Source organism: Rousettus aegyptiacus, unplaced genomic scaffold, assembly GCF_014176215.1.
Source record: "Rousettus aegyptiacus isolate mRouAeg1 unplaced genomic scaffold, mRouAeg1.p scaffold_m13_p_8, whole genome shotgun sequence".
Lineage (NCBI taxonomy): Eukaryota > Metazoa > Chordata > Mammalia > Chiroptera > Pteropodidae > Rousettus > Rousettus aegyptiacus.
In genome coordinates, this window is record NW_023416311.1 from 33,793,500 (window position 1) to 33,802,312 (window position 8,813).

At 38.0% G+C, this 8,813-nt stretch overlaps 1 pseudogene; it reads left to right on the plus strand.

Moving 5' to 3' along the window:
- Positions 1–237: 237 nt before the first annotated feature.
- Positions 238–2,162, plus strand: LOC107520871 (annotated as a pseudogene).
- The last annotated feature ends 6,651 nt before the right edge of the window (positions 2,163–8,813 follow it).

Sequence of the window (8,813 nt, forward strand, 5' to 3'; positions counted from 1 at the left end):
AAATCTCAACTAAGATACCTTCTATGTGAAGAGAAAGGAATGGGAACACGAGCCTATAAAATCTCAGGACAGATGAGTTCAACGAGTATATCTGATGTAGCTTTTTAATATAGAGTTTATCTCCAGTCTCTCTAACTTTTGTGAGGATATAATAAGATGAACCTGGGATTTTCAAAAGGTAAAAAATGTCCTGTGATCCATTTCTCTGGACACTCGTGGCTGCATGGCTCTTCTAGGATGGACCAGAGTCCAGCCACTAAGCTTCTGAAGCGGGGAGATGCTGACTGCAGGGCCCACGCAGAGCAGAGTTCCCTGGTATGGAATTAACACAATGGACCTGGCTGCAGTTTACAGGCAGGAAAACTGGACGTCAGAATACTTGTTAAACACATTGCTAGCAAATGACACTGATATTCAATGGCACCTAGTTAGTTTGTTGTATCTACTGTATCTCATTTGATACAGTAGAACTTGAAATAATGAAAACAAGTAAGATTTATTCCCTGCTCCCATCTCATCTTTCTCTGGGTTTTATTTATTGATTTTTCCTGGGCCTTTACATTTTCAGGCATGATGGCTTCAACATGTACTTCACGTGAAGGGCACAATCAAAATATTTTTCTATCTTTTTTTATTTATTGATATTTCTAAGTTCTTCAAGTAATACTGCATATTCTAAGTATGAACTATTAGATAGGGCATATTGTTTTGCATCATATGATCTTTTTATATAAAAGAATAAAGAAAAAATTTTCCTAAATAATGATGGGTCTTCTCGATATGGATGCAGCTGGGAGTGAGAAGTGGAACTTGTCAACTCACTTATGCAAGGTGCTAGAGTGGCACCGGTTTCTTTCTCTGTAGGCAGAACCGCAGTCTCTGAAACCTCTTTTGCAGCTCTGAGTCTTCCTCTCTGCACACCCTGGGAGGACATGTAGTCTGATTCACTTCTATCCCCATGGGGGACGATGTAGCTGGTATCAAGCCTCTCTGTAATACTGGTCTCTGCAGGTGAACCCATGCTGGTGCTTAAAACTCATACGTAAAAAAAAAAAAAAAATGCCTTAGTAAGTAATGGTTTTTAAATTAATGTTGGGAAAATAGTTCATTTCCCCAACTCTTTTCCCCTTGGATTAATCCCATTTACTACAATTGTAATACTGTTGCTAACACTTTCGACATATTCTAGGTATTGGTCCTTGTTTGAAGACAGTAAAGTTCTTCCTTCATCTTTACAGTTGCATGGTTAAACATTGTAGTCATCTCTTTGTAAAGACATATATTCCAAAGGTGAATTTTTTTTAATTGAAAGTATTGGCCTATACCATTCTGAAAATCTAAGGCATAATTGCCAAAATTTCAGAAAGTTGATTTTTTTTTTACCAATACCATTTAAAAATGGCATGAAAAAAATAGTCAAATGAGGTTAGCATAAAAATTTCCAAGACTCATTGTTTAAAAGTCTTAGTCAGCTCTTTTCCTCTGGTGTGCCACTGGAGATCCTTGTGCCACCGTGAGCCACCAACCCGCACGATGTTACTAGTATTGTGAGAACAGGCCATGCCCAAAGTCTCGCTTCTGCCCAGTTGTCCCTGATGCCAAGATCTGAATCTTTGACCTAGGGCGGAAGAAGACTAAAGTGGATGAGTTCCCACTCTGTGGCCACATGGTGTCTGTCAAATGAATATGAGCAGCTCTCTTCCAAAGCCCTGGAGGCTGCCTATATTTGTGCCAACAAGTACAGGGTGAAAAGCCATGGCAAAGATGGCTTTCATATCCAAGCATGGCTCCACCTGTTCCACGTCATTCACATCAACAAGATGTTGTTCTGTGCTGGGGCTGACAGACTCTAGACAGGTATGCAGGGTGCCTTTGGAAAGCTGCAGGGCACAGTGGCCAGGGTCCACATTGGCCAGGTAATCATGTCTGTTCGCACCAAGCTGCAGAACAAGAAGCATGTGATTGAGGCTCTATGCAGGGCCAAGTTCAAGTTCCCTGGCCATCAAAAGATCCACATTTCCAATAAATGGGGCTTTACTAAGTTTAATGTGGATGAGTTTGAAGACATGATGGCTGAAAAGCGGCTCATCCCAGATGGCTGTGGGGTCAAATATATCCCTAATCGTGGCCCCCTGGACAAATGGCAGGCCCTGCACTCATGACTCTTGGTGCTGCCTGCCCCCGACTCTTCCACTAATAAATCTGTCAAAAAAAAAAATCTTATTCAAGTTAGTGGGGCTGAAGTTTATGTACATTTAATTTGATTCTGTTCTGCTTTATACGTATTACATCCATTTTTAAAGGAGTCAGACAGAGATTCGGAAAGAAAAGGAGGCACTTGATTTTTTTAAAAAAAATTTGTGTGTATGTGTGCTCATAAATTGCAGAATAATCTACATAAAATTTGATTCAAAAAATGAGTACTTTATCTGTGAGTTTTTTTAAAGAGTAAATAACTTACCCTAGTAGTAAACCTTTTTTCCCTTAATTTATAACTACTTGGAAATCAGTATAATTAATTGGAGGTTCTTTATCATATTCTATTTTTTTTTCTTTTTAGAAATATAATTCTTTGTCATAAAATTGGCACCATTTCCTTTTAGGCAAAGACGAATCTGTTTCCGTGTTTCCATTTTGCTAAAAAGAAGGTAAATCCAGGATTTTCCATTTTTTCTTTTCATTTCTTTTATATTCTTTTTTCTTTCAAGAAATATAGTACTTCTGTTTATGAGAGATGCTGTCATTCTATCTATTTAGTCTTCGTGATCACTTTTCTGATTTTATTTGCATGTCTAATGTTACTCAATTATCTCCTTAATAATAATGTTAGGGCCCATATCTTTTCTTCGGAGTTTATTTCATCAGCTAAATTGAATGAAAATTTAAGAAAATGGAGAAAAAGACGGAGCTCTGGGGCTGTTTCCACACCCAGGAGCCACTTTATAATTTCCTGTCCACAATTAGGACCTCTCAGGAAGACTCTGTGGTACTGGCTTTAGCCCTTGCTTTCATCTTTCCTCTATAAGGCAGGGGCTTCTGATGGGCAGCAAATCTCAAAACAGGTCTTATCAGTCATTTCTCTGGTGCCTGTCATAGCCATTCAGTTTTAAAAGGCTGAAAGAAAGTAGGCAGCTGCCACAGGGACATCCCTTGACTCTCCCTGGCTCCTCCACCCATGCCCATTAGTAAGGCCACATGGCAGACTCCCAGTAGCTGGTGGGAAGGGCCCTGAGTCTGCGTTTGCATGAAGGGAACAAAAAGAAGAGAAAGACAGAACGTGGTTCAGGATGGCAAGTATGAGAAAGGCCAGCTGGAAACAGCACTTGATTTTGACATTCAGGTACCACTCTTTAAAGATCATGTGGCATGTTCTTCCCTTGGACACCGTTAGCAACCTTACTGGCTGTGAGTTAATGTATAACAAAAGTTTTGCCTGATTGCGGTACATGTGAACTCTTCAGAAGCTTCCCAAAAGATTAAGTTTAATTTGGACCAGTTAGGGTTTGCACAAATTCTGAGTGGTAAAGTCTTGTTTGAACAAAAAGGACATGAGCAGACAGGTCAAACCAAAAGAATATCAGCAGAACAAATATTTTCCAGTTTTGAATAAAAGTGTTATTTCTAAACTTAATTAAAGACATTTTCTGATGATATTCTTTGGTGTTTGATACTATTTCATGAGTTATAATTAGATGACTAGTTTTATATAATATTTTTTAAATGCTTACCATCATTTGTTGTGAAGCATACATGATTTACATTGAATTTTTTTTTTTTATGGTTCTGAATCAATGTCTACCCTTTTAGTAATTTCTTAATTAAGAGTTGCCCAAAGTTGAAGAATGAAATTAATGTGTATACCACAGTCCTGAAATTTGTTGTACACTATTCAATTGGCAGATTAACTTGCCTTTTTGTAAACCTTAGTATGCTTCTAAGACATTATAAATAATCATGACAATATCTAATAAAAATAGATGTCATATCACAAAACCACAGCAGAGTTTAAACTTAGTTTAGCAAAATCAACAACTTACTCACAAGACTGATGAACTGCAGTAACGTGTTTTTAACAGAAGCATTCTTAGCTACCAGATAAGCAAGTGTCTTCATGACATAGATGGATGATAGCACATGTGCCAGAAGCCAGTGGAAAATAGGAGCTGTCATCTAGAAAATGACAGAGCCATTTCGAGTCCCTCTAGATTAGTGCTCCATCTTCAGCTGAGCAGATATACTGTTAGCTGAAGGTCTATTGCCAGCAAATCAGAAGCAAGAGGGCAGAGCCCCTATCTCTCCAAGATGACTAGAATCGTCAAAGGCTCAGAGGCAGAGAATGCACGTGATGACATCCTTGCTTTCTGTTAGGTTTGTGGCATAAAGAACCAACTAAATAAAAGTACTACCATGTAGGTCAGCAAAAATGTGACTTAATCTGTTCACCATAGAGACTTGCCAATGTTCAAAAGTAGGATAAGCTAGTGTAAATAGATTGTTTTTAATACCCTGCCTCATTAGAAATTGTCCTGTAGATAGGTACCTGATTATAACAAAACAAGCTTTGCTACTTATCTTTATTTAAACAACAGTGTTTGGAAATTCATCTCCTCAGCCTTGTGTGACTAAATAAGTATTGTCTGACTGACCAGCATCTAGGGAGGCAATTCTGAGGCTAAAAGGAAGATCCAGAGTGCACTGAATTTAGCAAGACAGATTTTCAAATACAGCCGGGTCTGCATTTCAGTAAAGGCTTCCCCACCTTGTCTTAGAGCCCACTGGGGGACCATCTCTTTGTGACTGTGCTTAATGGCTGAGGATAATATGCTACCCTGCACGTGGTCCTCTGGCAGAGATGAAGCACTGCTGTTTCATTAATGGCTTGGCACCGCACAGCACACTCTTCATAACACTCAGCTAGAGGCTCTGGGCGCTGCTGTCTCCTGGTCAGCCATGAGGGCATCTCTGATTTCTGAGGATTCGACTCAGGCACCTTCAGAGGATCAGCTCAGAACTGTGTGGTCATGATGACGGCCTCCACATCTGGGAGTGACAGTCTCCAAGGGACACCAATGGACATATCAACTTTCACTGAAAAACAGAACAAAAGGTTGCGTTATACATATTTTTCTTTATGGCTAGTGTTAGTTTACAAAAGAGATAAAAATGTTTTTGAATGTTTAGAGGCTAAGAATAATAAAAAAAACAAACAATTCTCCCAGAGGAGAAATGGCTGCTTTTTATTCCTGAGTAGTTAACACACACCTTTTAACTTTAACTTGAAGCTACAGGGGTGACAGTTTGTATATGATTTAGGGCTCCCTGGAAACTCCTTACACCTATCAGGCCAAGATTTGCTGCACATATTTTTCTAATTAATGATGAGCCAAATAAAATTCATTTATATCGATGAGGCTAACTTCAGAAAGAAATATTCTTCCAACTACCTATATTGTCCATAATGACCACTTATTTGTCTTATGTGCAATAGGTGAAGAAGAAAATCCATGTTTCTGCGGCATTATAATTTCCTTTCAGGTCTGTCAGGTCATATGGCACAAAAGCCTCCTTTTCCCCTCCCTCTCCCAGTCTTTTCTTTTTGTCAACGACATTCCCCACGATAAGCATTCCAAAAGAATAGCTATTGCTTCCCTGGCAGCTTGGCTTTGTCAGTTCTGAATGCAGGGTCTTGCTTTGCCATTTCCGAGGTCTCTTTGAAACCCTGGATCACAGCTGGTGCTTCAATCAGGAGTTCACACCGTGAAGGAGCTGGCAGTGGATCCTCAGCTAGCTCTGTGGAAAATAGATCATCTCTTTCATAGTACACAGTGGAATAGACCTTTCATTTTATCACTGAGAATGACTGCATTGCTCACAAGTCCTTCTTGACAAAAATATTAGTAACGGCCCATCCTCCTAAGGGAGAGGAATATTTTGGGGTTTGAACAGAAATGACCTTAGCTTGTCACAATGATTTGACTTTAAGAAATGCAACGGTGAATTCTGTTTTCTGTTGTGGTTTAAAAATCTGGCACAGTAAGAAATTTAAGGACATTTTAATTACGTGTATCATGACAAAATGTGTCAGTAAGAGTATGTAAGTGGAGAGTTTTTGAAAAATATGCTCATATAATGAAATTGATATTCTTTCCCAATACATGGCATAATATTTCTTTATGTTTTTAATAGTTTTCAGGGATAGATTATAATAGAACCTTTTTAAGGTAATATTTTTAATGTTTAAAAGTATTTATACATGGGGAATGAAGATGAAAGAAAACATTTAGTGACCATTTAGGGAGAAAAAATATTGGCAATGCTAGGCAGATGTGATGCTAGAATTTGTATCTCTAGCTGAGAGCAACATGGGAAATTAGCAAATAAGTCTGGAAATAGAAATGGAATATGGTCATACATAATAAGAACTAAGCCTTTTGAAGTAAAATTCTCCTTTTTAGTGAAGTTCTTTTTTCAAATCTCGTTTAACAATTAATGTTCTCAGTTGTAACTTATTCAAAGAAAATAAGCCTCCTTCAAATACTAATAGAAGCTGAATTTAAATATGCCAAATGAGGCAGAGAAGTGGTAGATTAGATACCAAAAAAATCACTTTGACCTCAATTATCCAGAGAGTATTTCAAGAATCACTTTGCGTGGCTAAAGAGCATGTAATCTAGTTGTCTCCAACATAATCACCATCTTCTAGGAAAACCATCTTTACATGTTACGCCATCTTCCATTCTCAACCAAATCAGAGCCCAGAGTTATAAACGTCTTTGCCCAGCATCTTACAGGTGAGGAGGATCATTAAACATCAATATTTCTTACATAATTACTCTTATTGGTAATGTTTTGTGTAGCAGGAAATAAGCATTTTATATACATTTGTGAGCATAGGGGTCTTTTTTTTTCCCAATGAAAAATAGCTATTTTGTAAAGATACTCTAATAACTACCAGATATTTGTTTCTATATCACCACATCTGAAACTAGACTAAGACCAATAATTAAAAATATAATCAGAGGTTCTGGGGAGGAGGAGAAAATGGAGAGTTGTTTAATGGGTAGTTTCAGTTTCACAAGATGAAAGTTTTGGAAATCTGTTGCACAACTATGTGACTATACTTAACACTGTTGAACCATACACTTAAAATGGTTCAGGTGGTAAACTTTATGTTATGAGTTTTTTTTTTTTTTTACCACAATTAATTTTTTTAAAAAATATTTTAAATGTAATCAGGTGAAACATTCTCCTCTGGATCTAGGAAAATGAGCTAGTTGGGAAGCATTACCTACTTGCCAAAAGCCAACTTTATAAGTTCTGTGAAGCATTTATAGAGAATGTTGGTAGAGCTGCCATAGGGGTCAAGGAAAACAAGAAGCAAAGAAAAGATAATCGATGCCTGTGTCTCCTTGAATAGTTTTGATTTGTGCAGATTAACAGAAATGATCTCTCAGAAAAACCTCTCATCATGAATAGTGTGGCTGGGGAACCCATGAAAAACACTGTTCTCAAACAAGACTTATAGATCCTTGACACTGTCATTGCTTAGACATTGACAGCAAAGCCAAGTTTCCAAACGTCAGATATACAACAGAAACTTTTTGGATAAAAGGAAAAGAAAGGAGAATAAGATTTGTTGAGCTTGAACTGGGTGCTTTACACCCATTTCATTTCATTTACTCTTGTGAGGTAGTTACTACTATCCCAATATTCCCAAAGAAATTGGTCTGAGAGGTTATGGAATTTTCCCTATTTTGCCCATAGACTACTGATTACATTAGAAATGAAACTCTAACCAGAGAGTCTGATTCGATCCAACTCTACTTTCTTCATTACATTACTTTGAAAAGTTAGAAGTGAAATCGAGGGATAGAGGCATAACTCGTTTCTCCTGTAGAGGCTAAAGAAAATGTCGCCAGGCTAAAGAAAACTCCGTAAGATATTCCAGTGGATGACGCTGCATAGCTCAGGAGAAAAACAACAATAAAGAGAAAGCTGGAGAGATTCACAAACTATAATTAGCTCCATTAAATCTCTTTAACTGAGTTTCTAACTTGCTGTTTAAAGAAGGCGACATTTATGGACAAATGTAGCACACCCCTTTTTGGTCACAGTTATTGGGTGTTAAAAGCAAAGTACATTTACAGGGCCCATGGCTATCAAATTTATTTTCTCACAACCAACTTTCCCCAGCATTGTTTGCTATCCAGGAAATTTCACAGCTGTAGAGGACCCAGACTTCAAAGTCAAGGAAGTGAATTTGGTGCATGGAAGCCTAGGGGCGGGCACCAGCAGCATTAGAAAATGACTAGATTTTTTTTTTTTTCAGTCACTTGTTTGCTATAGGATGCAAATCGGAATTCTGTATCTACACATAATTTTGAAAACCCATACATTCAGTTTAAAACTGTACAGATACTGACTTATAATTTCATAAAAAGTTTAGCCTGTCAGAAAAAAACACTTTTCTCTCAGTTGTTCATGGAAGGAGACTTCCTTTGCTAAACACTGTGCAGTACCAGCAGTGTGACCTGAGGGTCATGGGATAACAACACTAGTGTGCTCATGCTCGTAGGGGCCTTTTTTTTTTTTTTTTTTGTAAGTAGCACCTGCTGTGAGGCTCTCCGAATAAATACGGAGAGACTGCAGCAAATCACAGATGTTTTCTGCACTAGAAAAACCGACAGGAAGTAATCACTAAAAGAAAGACAGAAACAGTATGGAGTATGTAGGAGCATGGGGAGGGGGGGAAAAATTCCTTTTACCTTTGAGGAGGCTGTTTGGGGAATGAATTTAAAATACAGAACGTGAGT